The sequence below is a fragment of the Garra rufa genome, chromosome 13, assembly GCF_049309525.1.
Source record: "Garra rufa chromosome 13, GarRuf1.0, whole genome shotgun sequence".
Lineage (NCBI taxonomy): Eukaryota > Metazoa > Chordata > Actinopteri > Cypriniformes > Cyprinidae > Garra > Garra rufa.
Window position 1 is genome coordinate 10,105,707 of NC_133373.1, and position 23,708 is coordinate 10,129,414.

A 23,708-nucleotide genomic window follows, 5' to 3' on the forward strand; every position below is an offset into this window, starting at 1 on the left:
TGTATTTTGATGATCTAAAACATAGTTTGTTATCTTTTGATACCTATGCAACATATTAGTGTTTTAAGAAACCTTAGTAGTTTTTGCATTAACAACCAATCCCAATACCATTCTCACAAAGAGTTGTAAACTTTCCCTCCAAGAAGATAAAGGCTTCACACAGTGACTTGCCTCAGTTCTCCAGGCTTTTCTCGGTTCTTTTAGTCCCATGTGTCATCACCTTTCCATCTTCTGGTTGATAAGTCCCAGAGCCGATGCTTCTGCGCCTGGCAGGCCTTGAACTCCTAGGAAGATGAGATAGAACTCTCCAGAACCCTAAGCCTGTGCCAGGCCCTGCAGCCTTGTCTTTTCATTCCCCAAAGATCACAGGATTTCAGCTGGGTCTCTCTCTCTCTCTCAGCTCATCATTCTTCTTCACTTTTCACGTTGGAAGAAACTCCCAATCACCTCAGAGTCAGGACAACTTTGGAATTCATCGCTCTTCAAACATGGAAAAACGTGATCCCAAGTCCAAAACCTTGAAACCATTAAGACTTTCATCCGAGACTGCATCAAAACGCTCGTCAACGACCAAGGAAATACAAGTATCATACATTTAACTAGAGGTTTAGTTAAATTTGTAAACCCCGTTGTAAAATGACACTGATGGTTTCATTTAGTTGGCTAACTGACTCTTTTCATAGTCATTTTTCTTGTTTCTCTAATGTCTCAATTTATCCAATCTGACTTGCCCTTCCTCTATGTATGAGTGATTGTATGTTTGTTTGTTTGTTTAGATTAGTCATGGGTTAGTCCTTAATTAATAAAACTCTTGTGCACAAATTACATGAGTCTCTGATTCTGCCTTGTAGATTAATGTCCCTTTCCGATTCTGATCAAGCTACATGCTCTAATACATTATCAGAATCAGAATGAGCTTTATTGCCAGGTATGTTTACACATACTATGAATTTGTTTTAGTGACAGCAGTTCAACAGTGCACCTGAGTGACAGTGAAAAGACAAGACATAGATTATAAAAAAAGAACAATATACAAGTACACAAGACAAAGTGAAAAATAGCAAAAACACAATAAACAGAATATGCCATTACTATGTACAGGTATAGTAGGTGCAAATTTGGATGTAAGTAGGTATGGTGTTAAATACTGAATAGATTAATGAAGTGTACAATAGTGCTGCATGTTTCACGTTTACTGACAAGTGTTCATAAGATGGATTGCCTGGGGAAAGAAACTGTTCCGGTGTCTGGTCATCTTGGTGGTCAGATCTCTGTAGCACCAACTAGATGGTAACAGTTCAAAGAGTGAGTGTGCTGGATGTGAGGGGTCCAGAGTGATTTTGCCAGCCCTTTTGCACACTCTGGATAAGTAGAGATCTTGAAGGGTAGGAAGGGTTATACCAATGATTCACTCAGCAGTCTGGACTATGCGATGTAGTCTTCTGAGATCAGAATTGGTAGCTGAACTTAACCAGACAGTAATTGAAGTGCAGAGGACGGATTCAACGATGGCAGAGTAGAACTATTTCAGCAGTTCCTGTGGCAGGTTGAGCTTCCTCAGCTGGCGGAGGAAGTACAGTCCCTGCTGGGCCTTTTTCACAATGGAGTCTATGTGAATGTCCCACTTCAGGTCCTGGGAGATGGTGTTGCATAGGAACCTGAATGACTCCACTGTGTTGACAGTGCTGTTCATGATGGTGAGTAGGGGAGAGCAGGGGGGTTTCTCATGAAGTCAACGATCACCTCCACAGTCTTTTTTTTTTTTTTTTTTTTTTTTTTTTATATTGCCAACAAATATACTATTTACAGGTGATACATCAAAGGCCAACAAAACATACATGACTGTAAACATGATTTGTGTGTGCATGTGAGTGTGCGTGTAAGTGGTAATTATAACTGTGTCGAGGTTGGAACACAAGGGAACATGTAGAAAAGTACCACAGACATAATAATAAAAATGATGATAGTAGTATTAACAAAAATTAGAGGATGGAGGGTGTGAATGGTACTCAGTGGTCAGGGTGAGGAAGATGATAAATGGCAGTAATAATAATATTAATAATAATAGTAATGATAATAATAATAATAACATTTTAAATGAACTACTTTAATCAAGAATGAGGGGAGGTTTTAGGATCAAGAAGAGGGCAATTCTATTAATATAGTAATTTAGTAATATATAGGATATATAAATAGAATATCTATAAAATAAAATAAAAATAAGGTATTCCTTATTATTATAAATATATATATACATATATATACATTACAAAAAACAAAAAAAAAACACTATTGAGTTATTACACAGCTGCCCAGTTAATCCCCTGCTCACGTCACCCGGACGGCCATCTAGTAGAGGTGCCGTGGAGGCACAGGGCCCTAACTCCCACCCCCGGGCCACCATGCACACATGTCCAGCTTACCCTATTTGTTTGTACTTTTATTTTTTAATATTTAACCCTTTTTATTTGTGATAGATGAATGTTCAACTAATGTGAGATGCATTAAAAGAAAAGTGTGACGTGCAGCGTGGGACTATCCCTGTGCAGTCACACTTACCCTATGTGGAAATTTTTTTTTTTTTTTTTTTTTTTCTCTTCATGATGTATATGTATGTGTATGTCAACTAATGTATAAAGCATTAAAAAGCCAGACATGTAGTGCTAATCAGTGGCAATAAAGTGGTAATCTGAAGGTAAAAGGACCCCGGCCTCCCAGTGCACCCACCTGCAGCCAATCCGAGCCACATAGAACAGGGTCACAGATGTCACAGCCAACTGGGGCCCAGAGGCAGAAAAGGAGAAAACAGGGGAGAAAAAAAAAAATAAAAATTAATAAACAAATACAAAATAAAAGGGGGGGGGGGTAGATGTGGTGTTAGGAAGAGAGTTGAAGAAAAGAGAGAGCGAGCTTGAATAAGAGAAAAAAAATAAAAATAAAATAAAAATTATACTTATATTAATAATGATAATAATAGTGTGTAATGTTAATAATTTAAATAAACTTAAATACTTAATTAGGTGTGATATTACAACAATGTTGCTACCTCCTCTTAACCCTCTTTACCCCCTCAATTATTATTTATTTATTTATTTTTCTTTTCTTCTAGATATTGATGAAGTTGTATGGTTGAGGGTGGCTTCAGACAAAGAGGGTCAGCTTGTTTATGAGATTTAACCAAGAGGGTTGTAATTCAGATGGTGGTTTCAGACAAAAAGTGGTGAGTGGGTTCATGATTGTTGGAAGTTTACAAGAGATAACCAAGAGGAGTGTAATTCTGATGTATTTTTTGTGATTGAAGTGAACTGGTTATCCATGGATATGTACTCTATTAGTAAGTTTTTCCAAGATGCAATATGTATAGTATTCCTTGATTTCCAGTTCATGAGGATAGTTTTCTTGGCGATAGTTAGGGCCACTAAGAGCAATTGAGTGTTTGTATTATTTAAGTTGGTTAGTGATATGTCGCCTAGTAAACAGAGGGAGGGAGATAGTGGGACGTGACATCCCAGAAGATTTGATAGTGAGCCAGTTATGTTTTCCCAAAATGTTTTAACTGAGGTGCAATGCCAAATGGCGTGAAAATAGGTGTCTGGAGTGTTTTGTGTACAATGAGTGCATATTTCTGAAGTAAAACCCATTTTGAATAGTTTGCGTCCAGTTAGATGAAATCTATGAAGTACTTTATACTGTATAAGTTGCAGGTTGGCACCTCCACAGTCTTGAGCGTGTTGAGCTCCAGGTTGTTATGACTGCACCAGACAGCCAGCTCTTTAAAGCTGTCCAGCGCCGAGTCAGCCAACCCCTTGCCTCTTCTCTGGAAGCCTGGATCGTCTGAGTCGCCTTCCCGTAGGGCGAACGTGCTTCCAGGCTAGTCTAGTAAACAGGAGATCCTGCGTTTCGAATCCCAGCGATGCCTTTGGTTGCGCACCACAATACAGCCGAGCTCGTGCTTTACCAATAAACGGACAGCGAATGGCGACACAGAGGAGCTTGTGGACCGCGGGAGGTTTCTCTTGCAACACTACCCTCTCACCTGCTTTTGGAGGATAGCATCGCAGGCTAACGGGTCCCACCGAGGAGGCGCCGTGGCTTAGCTGGTCAAAGCGCCTGTCTTGTAATCAGGAGATCCTGGGTTCGAATCCCAGCGGTGCCTTTCCACCGGTGGCTGTCTCTGGTCTCGCTGTTGAATGGGGACCCCGGCGACGCTGTGTTTTTGAACCGTGCAAAGACCTGAGGACCTGTCTTTCTGCCCACACAGCGTGCCACTCGGTTGAGCTGGACGGGCACAAATCTTTAAGAAAAGCCCTCAGTGGCCCAGCCTGGCATACCGACGGGCTCTGTGGCGCAATGGATAGCGCATTGGACTTTTAGACTGCCAGATAAGGCCATTCAAAGGTTGTGGGTTCGAGTCCCACCAGAGTCGTGCTTTTTGGCATTTTGTTAAGCCCGTACTGCGCAGTGTTGCTCTCGGACAGCATAAACCATTTTGAGGCCTCCTGTTCTCAGCGTACATTGATTTAAAAAAAAAATGTCAATCATATTTAAAAGGTAGCAAAACATGCCCAAGACTCAATTCAGTGAGGTATGGCAATCACTGTCTTGCATCAAGTGAAGGCAGCAGGACGTTCGAAGTGTTGAGTCATGAATCCTCTAAGACGCCCTCCCCTCGCCTAGCATGCGGGGTGGCGCCGTGGCTTAGTTGGTTAAAGCGCCTGTCTAGTAAACAGGAGATCCTGGGTTCGAATCCCAGCGGTGCCTTTGGTTGCGTGCCACAATACAGCCGAGCTCGTGCTTTACCAAAAAACAGACGGCGAACGGGGACACAGAGGAGCTTGTGGACCGTGGGAGGATTCTCTTGTAACTCTACCCTCTCACCTGCTTTTGGAGGATAGCATCGCAGCGGTGCCTTTCCACCGGTGGCTGTCTCTGGCCTCGCTGTTGAATGGGGACCCCAGCGACGATCTGTTTTTGAACCGTGCAAAGACCTGAGGACTTGTCTTTCTGCCCACCCAGCGATCCTGGGTTCGAATCCCAGTGGTGCCTTTGGTTGCGCGCCACAATACAGCCGAGCTCGTGCTTTACCAAAAAACGGACGGCGAATGGGGACACAGAGGAGCTTGTGGACCGCGGGAGGTTTCTCTTGCAACACTACCCTCTCACCTGCTTTTGCAGGATAGCATCCCAGGCTATCGAGTCTCACCGAGGAGGCGCTGTGGCTTAGTTGGTTAAAGCTCCTCTGTAGTACACAGGAGATCCTAGGTTCGAATCCCAATGGTGCCTGGGGTGGCGCTCCAGTCCAGTAAGCGTGCCTCCACTGTGCACAGACCTGAGGACCTGTCTTTCTGTGCACGCAACAGGATGTTTGAAGTGTTGATTCATGCATCCTCTAAGTCACTGCCAGATGAGGTCATTCAATGGTTTTGGGTTCAAGTCTCACCAGAGTCGTGGCTTTCTGGTAGCTCTCATACTGTGGAGTTTTGCCCTCAGGCAGTAGAAATTTGTAGACATTTTCTTTTAGCATCCGCCTCTGGATGTTTTAACCCTCTGAGTCACTGTCCCGATAACCCTGCTTGTGGTTTGGCGCCGTGGCTTAGTTGGTTAAAGCACCTGTCTCGTAAACAGGAGATCCTGGGTTCAAATCCCAGCGGTGCCTTGGGCGGGGTTCCAGCCCAGCAAGCGCAATTCTTTCCGAAAGCGACCCGCAAGCAGGGGCAGCGAGTGGTTAATTTTGCTAACCGACCCCGACTCAGTTGTCGGCAAACGCCTTAACCCTCAAAGACCGAGACAGCCGCCGGCGGCTAAAAATAACTATTGGTCTTAAATGTTTAATAACTTTTGAACCGCTAATCCAATTTGAATGCTTTAAAAAGTCTCGTAAAGTACAGAGTCTGCTCTTTTCGGTGATATCGCATTTGTCTCATTTGGATATTCAGAGGCTCCGCTGTAAGCGTGATTACGTCATCACATTTCCTCAGCACTAATTGGTCAGATGAAATCAACACGTTTTGGTCCTCTGAGCCAAACAGGAACGATTGTTGATGCTTAGTCCCACCCCTGTGCCCCGATTGGTTCAAACTGTCATCTATTCAACCAATAAACATAGGTTTTGGTCTTTTGAACCACCGATTAGTATGTTTCTTTGCAGATCTGAACAGACGCAAAGTGAAAGCAAAGTGCGTCTTGCGTGCATGAAAACAAACGCAAAATAACACATTTGCATGACAGCATTCTTTGAAAATGTACAGAAATACTCACGACAGAGCCCTTTGACATAAAACAAACCAAAAACAAGGATGAAACAACAGTAGATATCGGATAAAGCACTGGAATGTGGGTTTTCGGTCACTAGGCGATGTCCCGGTAAAATAGATTCTGACGCAGACTACAGCCAGCAGATCCATCTATTTGGTTGTTATATTATGTAACTAATTATTATATAGTTTTTAAAGATTATTTGTACTATTTTTTCGGTTGCACTCTGTATATTTCTCTCTCATTTTGTGTGTAGTTTGTGAATAATTTGGATTGTTTATTTATTTTTTTGTTGCACAAGACAGTTTGTGCATTTTTTCTTGTGCTACTTTCTACACTATTTGTGTTTATTGTTCATCTTTTGGATTAAGAATATATTTATGAAATAGTAAATTATTTTTTACTGTGTTTTGCTATTATTTAACACTGTTTCTGCAATGACTTTACTCCTGAAACGTTTTTGGACAGATCTATATTGTCAATAAACGAAATGGGCCTGTTTTTCACTGAAAAGCACCTAAATAATATTGTAATAATTGGCTATAACTTGTTTGGGGAATGTTATATATAGACAAAATTTTATTTGGAAGTGTAAAACACCTAAATACAAATTTTTAAAGAAAAAAATCTAAACTTCAGGAGTTTTTGTTTGAGTACACAGTAAAAAACACCCAATTGTTGGTAGCGTTTTTTCCTAAAATTCTGGAAATTCACTCATTTTTAGAGAAAACAAAAGGAAATTTGTAATTTTAAATTAGCTAGACATAAAGTTCAAGTTCTTATGTTTATAATGATATATGACAATTGATGCTGACTGCTAGAATAGGTCTGAAAAAACAAAGAAATATACAGGTGCCTCAGGTGACCCAAAAATGTTCTAGGTCTTTAAGGGTTAAAGCTGTCCAGCGCCCAGTCAGCCAACCCCTGGCCTCTTCTCTGGAAGCCTGGATCGTCTGAGTCGCCTTCCCGTAGGGCGAACGTGCTTCCAGGCTAGCCTAGTAAACAGGAGATCCTGCGTTTCGAATCCCAGCGATGCCTTTGGTTGCGCACCACAATACAGCCGAGCTCGTGCTTTACCAAAAAACGGACGGCAAATGGCGACACAGAGGAGCTTGTGGACCGCGGGAGGTTTCTCTTGCAACACTACCCTCTCACCTGCTTTTGGAGGATAGCATCGCAGGCTAACGGGTCCCACCGAGGAGGCGCCGTGGCTTAGCTGGTCAAAGCGCCTGTCTTGTAAACAGGAGATCCTGGGTTAGAATCCCAGCGGTGCCTTTCCACCGGTGGCTGTCTCTGGCCTCGCTGTTGAATGGGGACCCCGGTGACGCTCTGTTTTTGAACCGTGCAAAGACCTGAGGACCTGTCTTTCTGCCCACACAGCGTGCCACTCGGTTGAGCTGGACGGGCACAAATCTTTAAGAAAAGCCCTCAGTGGCCCAGCCTGGCATACCGACGGGCTCTGTGGCGCAATGGATAGCGCATTGGACTTCTAGACTGCCAGATGAGGCCATTCAAAGGTTGTGGGTTCGAGTCCCACCAGAGTCGTGCTTTTTGGCATTTTGTTAAGCCCGTACTGCGCAGTGTTGCTCTCGGACAGCAGAAACCATTTTGAGGCCTCCTGTTCTCAGCGTACATTGATTTAAAAAAAAAATGTCAATCATATTTAAAAGGTAGCAAAACATGCCCAAGATCCAATTCAGTGATGTATGGCAATCACTGTCTTGCATCAAGTGAAGGCAGCAGGACGTTCGAAGTGTTGAGTCATGAATCCTCTAAGCCGCCCTCCCCTCGGCTAGCATGCGGGTTGGCGCCGTGGCTTAGTTGGTTAAAGCGCCTGTCTAGTAAACAGGAGATCCTGGGTTCAAATCCCAGCGGTCCCTTGGGCGGGGTTCCAGCCCAGCAAGCGCAAGCTTTTCCGAAAGCGACCCGCAAGCAGGGGCAGCGAGTGGTTAATTTTGCTAACCGACCCCGACTCAGTCGTCGGCAAACGCCTTAAAGCTGTCCAGCGCCCAGTCAGCCAACCCCTGGCCTCTTCTCTGGAAGCCTGGATCGTCTGAGTCGCCTTCCCGTAGGGCGAACGTGCTTCCAGGCTAGCCTAGTAAACAGGAGATCCTGCGTTTCGAATCCCAGCGATGCCTTTGGTTGCGCACCACAATACAGCCGAGCTCGTGCTTTACCAAAAAACGGACGGCGAATGGCGACATAGAGGCGCTTGTGGACTGCGGGAGGTTTCTCTTGCAACACTACCCTCTCACCTGCTTTTGGAGGATAGCATCGCAGGCTAACGGATCCCACCGAGGAGGCGCCGTGGCTTAGCTGGTCAAAGCGCCTATCTTGTAAACAGGAGATCCTGGGTTCGAATTCCAGCGGTGCCTTTCCACCGGTGGCTGTCTCTGGCCTCGCGTTTGAATGGGGACCCCGGCGACGCTCTGTTTTTGAACCGTGCAAAGACCTGAGGACCTGTCTTTGTGCCCACACAGCGTGCCACTCGGTTGAGCTGGACGGGCACAAATCTTTAAGAAAAGCCCTCAGTGGCCCAGCCTGGCATAAACCATTTTGAGGCCTCCTGTTCTCAGCGTACATTGATTTAAAAAAAAAATGTCAATCATATTTAAAAGGTAGCAAAACATGCCCAAGATCCAATTCAGTGAGGTATGGCAATCACTGTCTTGCATCAAGTGAAGGCAGCAGGACGTTTGAAGTGTTGATTCATGAATCCTCTAAGCCGCCCTCCCCTCGCCTAACATGCGGGGTGGCGCCGTGGCTTAGTTGGTTAAAGCGCCTGTCTAGTCAACAGGAGATCCTGGGTTCGAATCCCAGCGGTGCCTTTGGTTGCGTGCCACAATACAGCCGAGCTCGTGCTTTACCAAAAAACGGACGGCGAACGGGGACACAGAGGAGCTTATGGACCTGCGGGAGGTTTCTCTTGCAACACTACCCTCTCACCTGCTTTTGGAGGATAGCATCCCAGGCTATCGAGTCTCACCAAGGAGGCGCCGTGGCTTAGTTGGTTAAAGCTCCTCTGTAGTACACAGGAGATCCTAGGTTCGAATCCCAACGGTGCCTGGGGTGGCGCTCCAGTCCAGTAAGCGTGCCTCCACTGTGCACAGACCTGAGGACCTGTCTTTCTGTGCACGCAACAGGATGTTTGAAGTGTTGATTCATGCATCCTCTAAGTCACTGCCAGATGAGGTCATTCAATGGTTTTGGGTTCAAGTCTCACCAGAGTCATGGCTTTCTGGTAGCTCTCATACTGTGGAGTTTTGCCCTCAGGCAGTAGAAATTTGTAGACATTTTCTTTTAGCATCCGCCTCTGGATGTTTTAACCCTCTGAGTCACTCTCCCGATAACCCTGCTTGTGGTTTGGCGCTGTGGCTTAGTTGGTTAACGCACCTGTCTCGTAAACAGGAGATCCTGGGTTCAAATCCCAGCGGTGCCTTGGGTGGGGTTCCAGCCTAGCAAGCGCAAGCTTTTCCGAAAGCGAACCGCAAGCAGGGGCAGCGAGTGGTTAATTTTGCTAACCGACCCCGACTCAGTTGTCGGCAAACGCCTTAAAGCTGTCCAGCGCCCAGTCAGCCAACCCCTGGCCTCTTCTCTGGAAGCCTGGATCGTCTGAGTCGCCTTCCCATAGGGCGAACGTGCTTCCAGGCTAGCCTAGTAAACAGGAGATCCTGCGTTTCGAATCCCAGCGATGCCTTTGGTTGCGCACCACAATACAGCCGAGCTCGTGCTTTTTTTTTTTTTTAATTACTTTATTTATAGATTTTCAAATAGTAAACAACAGGAACATAAACATGAGTGTAAAAGTATAGAAATAACTCCCAGCCCACCCACCCTAAGGAAAAGAAGAAAAAAAAATAATTAAAATCAAATAGTATAAGATTAATAGCAATAGCAATAATAAACAGTGCCAGCCACAAAATAAATGTCTCTAGGACATTGTTGACAGATAAGACAGGAAAGGTTGCCACATTTGGTCAAAGGATGATGAGGTTAAGGAGATACTATGTCGTATCCTCTCCAGATGCAATAAGCTGGTTACTTCAGCTAGCCAGGTCTTAAAAGAAGGTACGTCCTCGCTTTTCCAGAGGGATAAAATGTTCCTTTTTGCGATGACCATGCAGAATTCTATTGTCTTTTGTTGGGGATGGGTTAGAGATGAGAGTTGTTGAGACCCGCCCAGTATTGCAGTACATGGGTCTGGAGAGATGTCACAATTGTGTATTGTAGTTAGGCATTTAAAGATATCTGTCCAAAATGAGTGTAGTTTGGGGCAAAACCAAAAAAGGTGCCCTAGGGTGCCTTCGGAGATTTTGCATTTTGTGCAGATCGGAGAGACAGAGGGGTAGAAAGAATGCAGTTTGGTACAGGAGTAATGGAGTCTGTGAAGTACTTTGAATTGTATAAGTTGGTGTCTAGAGTTTATAGAGCAGCCATGGATAGCAGTGAGGCAGTTTTCCCAGTCATCATCATTGATTACAACACCAAGATCTACCTCCCAGGCTTCCTTTAAATGTTGCGTAGAGGCAGAGTTGTGGGCTGCAAAAAAATTAACAAAGCAAGAGACCAATTTTCTAGAGCCGGGGGCCCGCTTAATAATAGTATAAAAGTCAGAGGGGGTATGAAAGGATTCAAAGTTTGGTATGTTAGTACGGATGTAATTTCTAATCTGGAGAAAACGGAAGAGATGTGAAGGAGGAAGTGTGTATTTTGCCTGTAGCTGTGCGAAGCTGGCAAAAGTGTTGTCAACATACAGGTCTGCTATGGTGACAAGGCCTTTAGTTTTCCAGAGCAAAAAGGTATTGTCGGTAAGTGAGGGGGGGAAGTTGTGATTATAGCAGATTGGCGCGTACACTGAGGTGTCTGGAAAGTTAAAATTCTTCTTTATTTGCCGCCAAATCTTCAAAGAACTGGAAACCATGAAGTTGTTACCTATGACAGATTTAGGGGAGATGGTTGGTGTGAAGAGAAGGGCAGGAAGCGAGGTTTTGGGGAGATCCTGTTCAATCGCAAGCCATGCAGGGGTAGAATCAGTGACTATATATGGGTACGCACCTTGCCAGTACATCAGCGCTCTAGTATTCGCGGCCCAGTAATAATGTTGGAAATTAGGCAGACTGAGGCCTCCTGCGGATTTAGGCTTGGTCAGATGTTTTTTGGAGATGCGGTGTGTTTTGAAACCCCATACAAAGGCAAGAATAATGGAGTCCAACAGTTTAAAAAATGACATGGGTATAAAAATGGGTAAAGTTTGGAAGAGGTAAAGAAACCTGGGGAGTGCCATCATTTTTATCGCATTCACACGTCCTATCATAGACAATGGTAACAGTCTCCAGTTTTCAATGTTAGATTTAAGTTTTTCTATCATGCTCAAAAAGTTCAGTTTGAAAATCTGTTTGGGATTTTTGGGGACAGCCACTCCTAGATAATTAATTTTGTCAGTGACGACGCGGAAGGGCAAATTATTAATAAAGTTTGGGTCCAGTACTCCTTTTAGAGGCATAAATTCACTCTTATCCCAGTTTATGGTGTATCCAGATAGTTTGCCAAATTTATTTATAAGATTTAATACGTGAGGTAGGGATTCTTCGGGGCGGGAAAGAAACAAGACCACGTCATCTGCGTAAAGCGAGATACGGTGGTCAACTTTACCAAGAATTAATGGAGCAATGGAGGGATGATTTCTTACAGCGATAGCGAAAGGCTCCATTGCAATCGCAAAAAGCAGCGGGCTCAGAGGGCAGCCCTGATGACAGGAGCGCTGTAAAGGGAAAGTGGGCGATTTGTTATAGTTGGTGATGACTGAAGCAGATGGACAGGCATAAAGCATTTCAACCCAGGAAGCAAAGTTGTCGCCCAGCTCAAATTCCTTTATTACAGCTAGGATGTACTTCCATTCCACTTGGTCGAAAGCTTTCCTTGCGTCAAGGGCTAGAATGGAAATTTTGGAATCTTTGTCGTATCTGGAGTACATCACATTCATCAGTCGCCTGACATTAAAAAAGGAAAATCTTCCTGGAATAAATCCAGTTTGGTCATGATGGATTATGCTTGTTATGCATTTATTAAGTCTATTGGCAAGTATTTTGGTAAACACCTTGAGGTCACATCCGAGGAGGGCAATGGGACGATATGAGGCTGGGTCGGTCTTTTCTTTGTCTTTTTTCAATAACAGAGAGATGTTGGCTGAATATAGAGAGTCGGGGAGTCTACCGGTAGCAATAGAGTGGTTGAACATTCTTAGCATTAAAGGGGTGATTTTGTCCAGATATGCTTTGTAAAATTCAATGTTGAACCCGTCCGGGCCAGCGGCCTTCCCGTTGGGGAAAGAACGTATTGCTCCCGCCACTTCCTCCGGCGTTATGTTTGCATTTAGCTCCACTTGGTCGGAAGGGTTCAATTTAGGAAGATGAAGGGCTTGGAGAAATTCAGAAATTAGTGTCGGATCTGCAGTGGTCTTTGATGTATAAAGGTCTTCGTAGAATTTGCGAAAACATTCATTAATTTCTTTAGGGTCAGTGGAGATGGCGCCTGATTTGGTTCTAATTTTATGAATCGCTCTGCTAGCCTGGATGTTCCTGAGCTGACGGGCTAGAAGTTTGTCTGGCTTGTCAGCCAGTTCAAAGTGTTTTTGTCTCACTTTTAATAGCATTGTGCTCACCTGATTAGAAAGAATAGTGTTATACTTAAATTTAAGTTGCAATATTTCATTCAGCTTAGAGGGTGAGAGAGACGCTCTGTAGTCTTTTTCAAGGGTAGACAGCCGTGCTGTAACTTCTAACAGTTCCTTTTGTCTGTCTTTTTTCACTTTGGTCTCATAGGCTATAATATGGCCGCGCATTACAGCTTTAAAAGCTTCCCAGAGGGTGGAGTCAGAGACATCTTGGGTGTCATTGTGGGACAGGTAGTCTGTGATCCAGTTGGCTGTTTGCTGGCGAAAGTGTGAGTCGTTGAGTAATAATGGGTTAAAACGCCAGTCAAATGTAGGTTTTGCACAGCCAAAGTCTATACTGAGCTCAACTGGGCTGTGATCGGAAATTAGGATATTGTGGTATTTGGTAGAAATTATATCAGTAGTCAATTTGGCATCTGTTAGAAAATAGTCAATTCGTGAGTATGATTTGTGCACGTGAGAAAAGAAAGAAAAGTCTCTGTCGGTAGGATGATGTAACCTCCAGATATCGACAAGGTTCATAGATCCAATTAGATTGTTCAGAGTGATGGTGGAATTAGAAGGAACAGTTGAGCGAGTGGAAAGCTTATCAGTGAAACAGTCTAATACCGCATTAAAATCTCCCCCAGCGATGAGGTGGGTAGTGGAAAGGTCTGGGATAAGGTTGAAAACTTTCCTAAAAAAAGCCGGATCATCAAAGTTGGGTGCATATATATTTAAAAAAGTCATGTGGCGTGACAGAATGTGGCCTGTTACAATTAGATAGCGCCCATTTGGGTCGGAGATGGTTGAAATATGCTGAAATGGGATGTTCCGACGAAATAAAATCGCCACACCTCTAGCCTTAGAAGAAAATGTAGACTGATAAATTTGTGATATCCAATTGCATTTTAGCCTCCATTGCTCCATATGCTTTATATGCGTTTCTTGCAGAAGGATAATATCTCCATGTAGGGACTTCAAATGGGAGAATACCTTGCCTCTCTTTAAATTGGTCCTCAAACCTCTGACATTCCAGCTTAACAATGTTAACCTGCCGCCTGTTGGCGGAATAAGGGAACAACTAGCAGCCATGAAAAAACATAATCAAAATACTGTGGTGTGCTGGCGGTGATAAAAACGCTGGCAATGAGTACAAGAGCAGGTGAAAGAAATAAGGAAAGGAAGAAAAAAAAAAAAAAGGAGAAAAAAAACAAAAAAAAAACAACAACAGTTGAAATATACATTAAACCCTCCCCCCATCTACTTCCCCAAACGAAGCAGAACATCAATACCCTCATAAACAGTGGGAAGCAGCTTAACCCTACAAGGAAATGTCTGTATAGACTAACTTTGTAGGTCCGTGAAGCAAACATGTCGTAACGTTACCCCAAAGGTGGCCTCGCCGACTAACCCGATCCATCCTCCTATAACAGTGACATTTGCTTATACGGGTAGAGTCGAGCAGCGATCAACATGAAGGTGTGGAAAAAATAGGACAGCAAGCGGGCGAATAGCATCAACGAAGGATCAGCAAGGAGATGCGACCCGCAGCGGGTCAGGCTCGTTAGGGAGCCGTGGTTGCAGGTGTAACAAACCTGACTATGAATGCTTCGGCGTCAGCAGGGTTTTGAAATATTTTCCGTTCAGAACCGAAGGTGAAGACCAGGCGCGCCGGGAAGAGGAGACCATGTCTGATTCCAGCCTCTCGCAATTTCTTCTTTAATCCATCATAAGCTCGGCGTTGCTCCGATATCTCCAGTGGGAAGTCAGGATATATGCTGATCCGGGCTCCGTTGAAAGACAGGGGAGACTGCAGGCGTGCAAGTTTGAGGATTTTCTCCTTCTCAGAGAAGTGGTGGATTTTGGCGATCATGGTGCGGGGTCGTGTTGATGAGAGTTGTGCGCCTATCCGGTGTGCGCGATCCACCCTGAGGCCGCTGGGGAAGCTGTCGGACCCGAGGAGCCGCGGCAGAAACTCGGCCGTAAACTGCGTCGGGTTCCCTTTCTCGATATTTTCGGGTAAGCCGGTGATTTTAATGTTTGAGCGTCTTGAGCGGCTCTCGAGGTCAATCAGCTTATGCTTCGTGGCTTTGTTGGCATCCATCAGCTCCTGGCAGCGCTGTTCCAAGGCTGAGATGCGGGTCTCATGATCGGTAGCCGACCCTTCTAGGTCGGCGATACGCGTTGCATGGTCAGCCAGGGAGGTCTGGAGAAGGTGTAACTTTGAGTCAAGGGTGTTGAATCTGGTGGTCATGTCGTCCTTCATCTCTCCGATAGCCGCCAGGATGCTAGCTAGCGTGGGTTGTTGATTTGGGGCCGCGTTGGTTGTGGTGGTAGTTTCTGTAGCTAGCTCAGTGCGGATGTTAGCTTCGTTGCCCTCTTCAGCGGTGAAAGTAGCTTCGCTGTCCTTTTTGGTGGGTACTTTTGGGTTAATAGTTTTCCCCCTATGTTGAGATCTGCTGGAACTGCTCATAGTTAAACTAATGCGATGCAAATGTTAATTTTAAACATAATTTTAGCGAGGATGTTCAGGAGGCTCTCAAGGAAGCGTCTGATCCATGCGGTGCTCACTAGCGCCCCCAGCCGAGCTCGTGCTTTACCAAAAAACGGACGGCGAATGGCGACATAGAGGCGCCTGTCTTGTAAACAGGAGATCCTGGGTTAGAATCCCAGCGGTGCCTTTCCACCGGTGGCTGTCTCTGGCCTCGCTGTTGAATGGGGACCCCGGCGACGCTCTGTTTTTGAACCGTGCAAAGACCTGAGGACCTGTCTTTCTGCCCACACAGCGTGCCACTCGGTTGAGCTGGACGGGCACAAATCTTTAAGAAAAGCCCTCAGTGGCCCAGCCTGGCATAAACCATTTTGAGGCCTCCTGTTCTCAGCGTACATTGATTTAAAAAAAAAAATGTCAATCATATTTAAAAGGTAGCAAAACATGCCCAAGATCCAATTCAGTGAGGTATGGCAATCACTGTCTTGCATCAAGTGAAGGCAGCAGGACGTTTGAAGTGTTGATTCATGAATCCTCTAAGCCGCCCTCCCCTCGCCTAGCATGCGGGGTGGCGCCGTGGCTTAGTTGGTTAAAGCGCCTGTCTAGTAAACAGGAGATCCTGGGGTCGAATCCCAGCGGTGCCTTTGGTTGCGTGCCACAATACAGCCGAGCTCGTGCTTTACCAAAAAACGGACGGCGAACGGGGACACAGAGGAGCTTGTGGACCGCGGGAGGTTTCTCTTGCAACACTACCCTCTCACCTGCTATTGGAGGATAGCATCCCAGGCTATCGAGTCTCACCGAGGAGGCGCCGTGGCTTAGTTGGTTAAAGCTCCTCTGTAGTACACAGGAGATCCTAGGTTCGAATCCCAACGGTGCCTGGGGTGGCGCTCCAGTCCAGTAAGCGTGCCTCCACTGTGCACAGACCTGAGGACCTGTCTTTCTGTGCACGCAACAGGATGTTTGAAGTGTTGATTCATGCATCCTCTAAGTCACTGCCAGATGAGGTCATTCACTGGTTTTGGGTTCAAGTCTCACCAGAGTCGTGGCTTTCTGGTAGCTCTCATACTGTGGAGTTTTGCCCTCAGGCAGTAGAAATTTGTAGACATTTTCTTTTAGCATCCGCCTCTGGATGTTTTAACCCTCTGAGTCACTCTCCCGATAACCCTGCTTGTGGTTTGGCGCCGTGGCTTAGTTGGTTAACGCACCTGTCTCGTAAACAGGAGATCCTGGGTTCAAATCCCAGCGGTGCCTTGGGCGGGGTTCCAGCCCAGCAAGCGCAATTCTTTCCGAAAGCGACCCGCAAGCAGGGGCAGCGAGTGGTTAATTTTGCTAACCGCCCCGACTCAGTTGTCGGCAAACGCCTTAAGGCTGTCCAGCGCCCAGTCAGCCAACCCCTGGCCTCTTCTCTGGAAGCCTGGATCGTCTGAGTCGCCTTCCCGTAGGGCGAACGTGCTTCCAGGCTAGTCTAGTAAACAGGAGATCCTGCGTTTCGAATCCCAGCGATGCCTTTGGTTGCACACCACAATACAGCCGAGCTCGTGCTTTACCAAAAAACGGACGGCGAATGGCGACACAGAGGAGCTTGTGGACCGCGGGAGGTTTCTCTTGCAACACTACCCTCTCACCTGCTTTTGGAGGATAGCATCGCAGGCTAACGGATCCCACCGAGGAGGCGCCGTGGCTTAGCTGGTCAAAGCGCCTGTCTTGTAAACAGGAGATCCTGGGTTTGAATCCCAGCGGTGCAAAGAACTGTGCAAAGACCTGAGGACCTGTCTTTCTGCCCACACAGCGTGCCACTCGGTTGAGCTGGACGGGCACAAATCTTTAAGAAAAGCCCTCAGTGGCCCAGCCTGGCATAAACCATTTTGAGGCCTCCTGTTCTCAGCGTACATTGATTTAAAAAAAAAAATGTCAATCATATTTAAAAGGTAGCAAAACATGCCCAAGATCCAATTCAGTGAGGTATGGCAATCACTGTCTTGCATCAAGTGAAGGCAGCAGGACGTTCGAAGTGTTGATTCATGAATCCTCTAAGCCGCCCTCCCCTCGCCTAGCATGCGGGGTGGCGCCGTGGCTTAGTTGGTTAAAGCGCCTGTCTAGTAAACAGGAGATCCTGGGTTCGAATCCCAGCGGTGCCTTTGGTTGCGTGCCACAATACACCCGAGCTCGTGCTTTACCAAAAAACGGACGGTGAACGGGGACACAGAGGAGCTTGTGGACCGCGGGAGTTTTCTCTTGCAACACTACCCTCTCACTTGAAGTATGATATGCTTGAGTGGTTCTCAAATTGTGGAGCCCTCGTAGTCTATGATCGTCAGTCCCTTTTGGATATTCGTTCAACTCTTTTTAACTTTCACAAGTCGGATGTGGAGTGTGTTCTCAAAAAACAACATGAGAGTCTCAAAATAGTCATTCCGGACGATATTCGCCGCTGGCCTTTAAAGAAATTACGGAGGAAGCGCCGGAGGAAACGCGGGTGTCGGGGAGGACTTGCGATCAAGCTGAAAGCCCGTCTGTTAGCGGGCTGTACTCCAAGCCCGTACCCCGAGCTGCAATATGGCGGCTCTGTGGTTTGGCGTCTCGTGGATCAAGCGCACCGGTGGCTTCGACCTGTCCTTCCCCTGCTTCCACCCTCTGCCCCCCGGCTTGGACTCCCTCGGATCGGCCGCTATCTCCGGAGAACTGGAGCGGCTCATGGTATGTTACGTCCGCTGGATAGAGCGCCACTCTCTCCCGGCGCCGTTCCTCCACCTAATATGGTCTTAATCAACGCTCGCTCAGTAGTAAATAAGACATTTCTGTTGAATGACTTTTTTTCCTCACAAAATCTGGATTTCATGTTTATTACTGAATCATGGATTAAGGATGGCGATCTTATCCCTTTTTCCGAATTGGTGCCGGTTGACTGTACATTTTTTAACTCCCCCCGTCAAAACGGACGTGGGGGTGGGTTAGTGACGGTTATGAAAAACTCTCACCGCGCGCAGTGTCGCTCCATCTCTCTGGATATTTACACCAGCTTCGAATTTCAACTTATCCATCTTGACTGGAACGGTCCTATTTGCCTAGGGCTGATCTACCGTCCTCCACATTCAGCTAAGGACTTTCTTCAGCAATTCACTGACTTCATTGGTAATATTGTCACAAAATTTGATCGCTTTTTATTGATGGGCGATTTTAACGTTCATGTTTGCTGTCAGTCAAACCCTCTCTCGAGGGAATTTCTTAACTTAATTGAGGCTTTTAACCTGACACAGTGGGTTAAAGGTCCTACTCATATTCACGGACATACCTTGGACCTTATCCTCTCCTATGGAGTTGATATTACTGATGTTATTGTCTCTGATTATATGCTCTCTGATCATAAGCCCATTTTATTTTCCATGGGCCTTCCTAGTCCTTCTCACGCTTCCTCTAAAGTGACATCTCTGTCTCGGGTTTATTCGCCTCAGTTTAATGTCACTTTTAGACAGTGTTTCACAAAGTCCTGCTCTCACCTACTTTTGGATTCTCCGTTATCAGACTTGGATGCGGACGAACATCTCAGTCTGTTAAACAGTGCTTGGCTTGATGTAATGAATGAAACTGCCCCTCTTAAACCTTTTAAGCCCAAACCTAAATCTGAACTGTGGCATACCGCTGAGACTCAGCTACTAAGGCAAACATGTAGAAAGGCTGAGCGAAAGTGGAAAAAAGACAATTTACACATTTCATTACAGCTGTTCAAAGACAGTTTATTGGCTTATCAGAGAGCCGCCAAATCGGCCAAGGCGACCTATTTCTCCAATTTAATTTTAGACAATCATTCTAGACCTAAGATCTTGTTTTCCGTCATAAATTCTGTTGTTAACCCCCCGGTAAATACTGTGTTAGTTGCCTCTGTCGCTCTATGTGAAAGCTTCTCGAGGTTTTTTAAGGATAAAGTAAGTAAACCCGGACTGGTAGTTCAAAATTCCTCTACCGAGCTGTCTGTTCCCCCGTCGTTGTCTGCATCTTGGAATGTTTTTGAACCAGTTTCTCTTCAGTCACTCAAAGACACTATTGCTAAACTGAAACCATCCTCCTCTCCATATGATGTTATACATCCTAGATTTTTAAAACAAATTGTTGATTCAGTCGGACCGGGCCTAGTGTCCTTTCTTAATAAGTGTCTCTCAACAGGTGTGGTTCCCGCTTATTTGAAAGTGGCTACTGTCACACCTCACCTCAAGAAGCCTTCACTCGACCTGTCTGTTTTAAAAAATTATCGTCCTATCTCTGTTCTACCATTTGTTTCTAAGGTCTTGGAAAAGATTGTGTTTTTCCAACTTCAGTCTTTTCTTGCTTTAAACAGCTTGTTCGAGCTCTTTCAATCTGGTTTTAAGGCTGCTCACATTACCGAATCTGCCCTTTTAAGAGTGTTAAATGACATATTTTTAGCCACTGATACAGGGGACTCCGTGGTCCTTGTTCTCTTAGATCTATCAGCTGCTTTTGACTCTATCAACTACTCCATATTAATTAACAGGCTTGAATCTCTGGCTGGTCTCTCTGGCACAGTTTTAAAGTGGTTTCAGTCATTTCTGTCAGATAGGAAATATGTGGTGAGGCTAGGAGAATTCTTCTCTTCCACGTCCTCATTCCCCTGTGGTCTTCCTCAAGGTTCGGTCTTAGCTCCCACTTTATTTTCACTGTACTTGCTACCTCTAGGCTCCATTTTTAGGAAACACGGGATGTCATTTCACTTTTATGCTGACAACACTCAAATCTATCTACCTTTTAAGAAAAACGATCCTTTGGCCTTGAATGCTCTGTTGTCTTGCTTAGATGAAGTTAAATCTGGGTTATTCATAATTTCTTGTCCCTAAATGAAGAAAAAACAGAGGTGATAGTTTTCGGTCCATCAGACAATATGAAGGCCTCTGATTTTGACCTAGGACCTTTACCTGCTTTTAGGTCCTCACAGGTACGGAATTTGGGTGTCTTGCTGGATGACTCGCTAAAATTTGACAAACAAACTTCCACCGTGATTGGATCCAGTTTTTATCAGCTTCGCACACTTTCAAAAATTAAACATTTTCTCACCGATAAGACACTGGAGATGGCCATTCACGCTTTTATTACGTCGCGTCTGGACTATTGTAACTCTTTGTATTGTGGCATCTCTAAATCGCAAATTGCCGGTCTTCAATTGGTCCAGAACGCAGCTGCTAAGTTTCTTTTAAAAAAGAAAAAATGGGATCATGTCACTCCGCTTTTGAAGGACCTTCACTGGCTGCCTGTCCAATTCAGAATAGACTTCAAAATTTTATTATTTGTTTTTAAATCGTTGCATCACCAAGCACCCACTTACCTATCCGAACTGCTCCACCAGTATACCCCTTTGAGAAGTCTGAGATCCTGTGGCCACAATCTCCTTTTAATTCCACACTCTAGACTAAAGCGCAGAGGTGACCGGGCCTTTTCAGTAATTGGGCCTCGTCTTTGGAATGACTTGCCAGTTGAGATCAGAACGGCTCCTAATCTGACTATTTTTAAATCACTTTTAAAAACTCATTTGTTTTCAATGGCCTATTAGGTCTTATTTTGTTTACTCCTTTTCTTAATTATGTGTCTTGTTTCCTTGTGTAAATGTTTCTTGTGGATGTTTCTAAGTGTAAAGCACTTTGGTCAGTCTTGTGGCTGTTGGAAATGTGCTATATAAATAAAGTAAACTTGAAACTTGAAACTCTCACCTGCTTTTGGAGGATAGCATCACAGGCTAACAGGTCCCACCGAGGAGGCGCCATGGCTTAGCTGGTCAAAGCGCCTGCCTTGTAAACAGGAGATCCTGGGTTCGAATCCCAGCGGTGCCTTTCCACCGGTGGCTGTCTCTGGCCTCGCTGTTGAATGGGGACCCCGGCGACGCTCTTTTTTTGAACCGTGCAAAGACCTGAGGACCTGTCTTTCTGCCCACACAGCGTGCCACTTGGTTGAGCTGGACGAGCACAAATCTTTAGGAAAAGCCCTCAGTGGCCCAGCCTGGCATACCGACCGGCTCTGTGGTGCAATGGATAGCGCATAGGAATTCTAGACTGCCAGATGTGGCCATTCAAAGGTTGTGGGTTCGAGTCCCACCAGAGTCGTGCTTTTTGGCATTTTGTTAAGCCCGTACTGTGCAGTGTTGCTCTCGGACAGCAGAAACCATTTTGAGGCCTCCTGTTCTCAGCGTACATTGATTTAAAAAAAAAAATGTCAATCATATTTAAAAGGTAGCAAAACATGCCCAAGATCCAATTCAGTGAGGTATGGCAATCACTGTCTTGCATCAAGTGAAGGCAGCAGGACGTTCGAAGTGTTGATCCATGAATCCTCTAAGCCGCCCTCCCCTCGCCTAGCATGCGGGGTGGCGCCGTGGCTTAGTTGGTTAAAGCGCCTGTCTAGTAAACAGGAGATCCTGGGTTCGAATGGTCCTTTGGTTGCGCGCCGAGCTCGTGCTTTACCCAAAAACGGACGGTGACACAGAGGAGCTCGAGGACAGCGGGTGGTATCACTTGCTGCACTACCCTCTCACCTGCTTTTGGAGGATAGCATCCCAGGCTATCGAGTCCCACTGAGGAGGCGCCGTGGCTTAGTTGGTTAAAGCTCCTCTCTAGTACACAGGAGATCCTGGGTTCGAATCCCAACGGTGCGTTGGGTGGTGCTCCAGTCCAGTAAGCGTGCCTCCACTGTGCACAGACCTGAGGACCTGTCTTTCTGCCCACGCAACAGGATGTTTGAAGTGTTGATTCATGCATCCTCTAAGTCACTGCCAGATGAGGCCATTCAAAGGTTGTGGGTTCAAGTCCCACCAGAGATGAGGAAATCATTCAAAAATTGAACAGTTGGGGTGTAACTCCCATTCTTCCTGTGAGAAGGAGATATCACCCAGGAACAACAGTGGCAGACGGAACATGCTTTTTGAGAGTAAAGTTCCCAAAGGAGGTGGCATCTTTACCATACACAACAAAATTTATGACTGAGGAAGGAGTTCAGTATTTCAGAGTGATCCACAATAATCAACGGAAAACATGCAGGATCTGCACAAGTACTGAGCATGAGCTAAAGGACTGCCCTCAATTTCTCTGCAGGAATTGCCTGGAGCAGGGGCATTATGCGCGGGACTGTACAGCTCCGTGGTGCCAAGGCTGCAACAGGGCAATGATAAGGTGCAGATGTGAGACGGACGATGAGGAAAATAAAGAAATGGATATGGAGATACAGGAAGAGATGGGAGGCACTCAAACTGAAACATCAAATCAAATATTAGAACAGACTGAAGGAAGAGAAGACAAACAAACTCATGTAGAAGAGGAGGAGTATAACCTAGAGGAGAATTCAGTAAGGAGTGGGACTAGGATGGACAAGGAGCCTGAGGAGAACAATAAGGTGGACTACCAAAAGACACATGGAAAAGAGAGAACTGATGACAATGAAACAAAACCGCAGTATGAGGTAAGAGAAACAGGAAATGGGGAGAAGAGCATTGAAACAGAAGTCAAGATAAAGGAAAGACTGAACAAAGGTTTAAAAACGAGTAAAAAGTGTTATAGACATTGAAAAGGTACTTAAGAAACAGAAAATAAGAAGAGAAGAGCATAATGAAATGATGGAAAAGAGAAGAGCTGAAATGAGTGGTTCCACATTTGTAGCTTCGGGAGAAACTGAATTAGATTGATGAGTAGTTGTTTGTACACTCAACTCTTTCTTTTAATGAGTTCTTTATGGATTGCATCTCTGAATGCAAGAGGACTATCGAAACCTGAGAAATTTCAGAGATTGGTGTATTTGATTAAGGACTGTGATGTGTTATGTTTACAAGAATCTTTCTGGAATCAAGAGGTTGTGGAAGGTATGAAAAAGATCTGGGACGGAGAAATTTACTTTAACAATGATCAGAGTAAAAAAAGGGGAGTTGCGATACTAATTAGAAGGGGTGTGAGTAAAGAAATAAATGAAATATATTCTGACAAGAAGGGGAGAATAATGGCAGTAAAATTAATAAAGATGCATAAAGAAATAATAATATGTAACATACATGCACCAAACGAAGAGGGACAAAAGATAATATTTTATAGGAATTTGAATGTATTAATTGAAGGATGGCAAAATGTTTTTTGTTGGGTGATTTTAATACTGTATTAGAAAGAGTAGATGTTAGTGATTGTATGGTGTTTAGGAGGGATGGAGGAAGAAATGAATTATTTGAACTGATTAAAAAATATAACTTAATAGATGTTTGGAGAAAAAGAAATAGACCTAAAAGGGAATTTTCAAGACAACAAATAGTAAACAAAGTTTTAAAGC

The 23,708-nt window shown here is 45.0% G+C and overlaps 14 non-coding genes across 14 annotated transcripts; all 14 read left to right on the forward strand.

Annotated features, from left to right (window-relative positions):
* Nucleotides 1-4,082: 4,082 nt before the first annotated feature.
* trnat-ugu (transfer RNA threonine (anticodon UGU)) lies at nucleotides 4,083-4,156 on the forward strand. The gene has a single exon. It is a non-coding gene; the product is annotated as a tRNA-Thr (tRNA).
* A 531-nt stretch (nucleotides 4,157-4,687) lies between these two features.
* On the forward strand, nucleotides 4,688-4,761 carry trnat-agu (transfer RNA threonine (anticodon AGU)). The gene has a single exon. It is a non-coding gene; the product is annotated as a tRNA-Thr (tRNA).
* An 821-nt stretch (nucleotides 4,762-5,582) lies between these two features.
* Nucleotides 5,583-5,656, forward strand: trnat-cgu (transfer RNA threonine (anticodon CGU)). Its single transcript has one exon. It is a non-coding gene; the product is annotated as a tRNA-Thr (tRNA).
* Nucleotides 5,657-7,456: 1,800 nt separating this feature from the next.
* On the forward strand, nucleotides 7,457-7,530 carry trnat-ugu (transfer RNA threonine (anticodon UGU)). Its single transcript has one exon. It is a non-coding gene; the product is annotated as a tRNA-Thr (tRNA).
* A 180-nt stretch (nucleotides 7,531-7,710) lies between these two features.
* trnar-ucu (transfer RNA arginine (anticodon UCU)) lies at nucleotides 7,711-7,800 on the forward strand. Its single transcript is given in 2 exon segments — nucleotides 7,711-7,747; nucleotides 7,765-7,800. It is a non-coding gene; the product is annotated as a tRNA-Arg (tRNA).
* Nucleotides 7,801-8,061: 261 nt separating this feature from the next.
* Nucleotides 8,062-8,135, forward strand: trnat-agu (transfer RNA threonine (anticodon AGU)). Its single transcript has one exon. It is a non-coding gene; the product is annotated as a tRNA-Thr (tRNA).
* A 421-nt stretch (nucleotides 8,136-8,556) lies between these two features.
* On the forward strand, nucleotides 8,557-8,630 carry trnat-ugu (transfer RNA threonine (anticodon UGU)). The gene has a single exon. It is a non-coding gene; the product is annotated as a tRNA-Thr (tRNA).
* A 379-nt stretch (nucleotides 8,631-9,009) lies between these two features.
* trnat-agu (transfer RNA threonine (anticodon AGU)) lies at nucleotides 9,010-9,083 on the forward strand. The gene has a single exon. It is a non-coding gene; the product is annotated as a tRNA-Thr (tRNA).
* A 537-nt stretch (nucleotides 9,084-9,620) lies between these two features.
* Nucleotides 9,621-9,694, forward strand: trnat-cgu (transfer RNA threonine (anticodon CGU)). Its single transcript has one exon. It is a non-coding gene; the product is annotated as a tRNA-Thr (tRNA).
* Nucleotides 9,695-15,971: 6,277 nt separating this feature from the next.
* Nucleotides 15,972-16,045, forward strand: trnat-agu (transfer RNA threonine (anticodon AGU)). The gene has a single exon. It is a non-coding gene; the product is annotated as a tRNA-Thr (tRNA).
* Nucleotides 16,046-16,581: 536 nt separating this feature from the next.
* Nucleotides 16,582-16,655, forward strand: trnat-cgu (transfer RNA threonine (anticodon CGU)). The gene has a single exon. It is a non-coding gene; the product is annotated as a tRNA-Thr (tRNA).
* A 420-nt stretch (nucleotides 16,656-17,075) lies between these two features.
* trnat-ugu (transfer RNA threonine (anticodon UGU)) lies at nucleotides 17,076-17,149 on the forward strand. Its single transcript has one exon. It is a non-coding gene; the product is annotated as a tRNA-Thr (tRNA).
* Nucleotides 17,150-17,468: 319 nt separating this feature from the next.
* Nucleotides 17,469-17,542, forward strand: trnat-agu (transfer RNA threonine (anticodon AGU)). Its single transcript has one exon. It is a non-coding gene; the product is annotated as a tRNA-Thr (tRNA).
* A 3,622-nt stretch (nucleotides 17,543-21,164) lies between these two features.
* Nucleotides 21,165-21,238, forward strand: trnat-ugu (transfer RNA threonine (anticodon UGU)). Its single transcript has one exon. It is a non-coding gene; the product is annotated as a tRNA-Thr (tRNA).
* The last annotated feature ends 2,470 nt before the right edge of the window (nucleotides 21,239-23,708 follow it).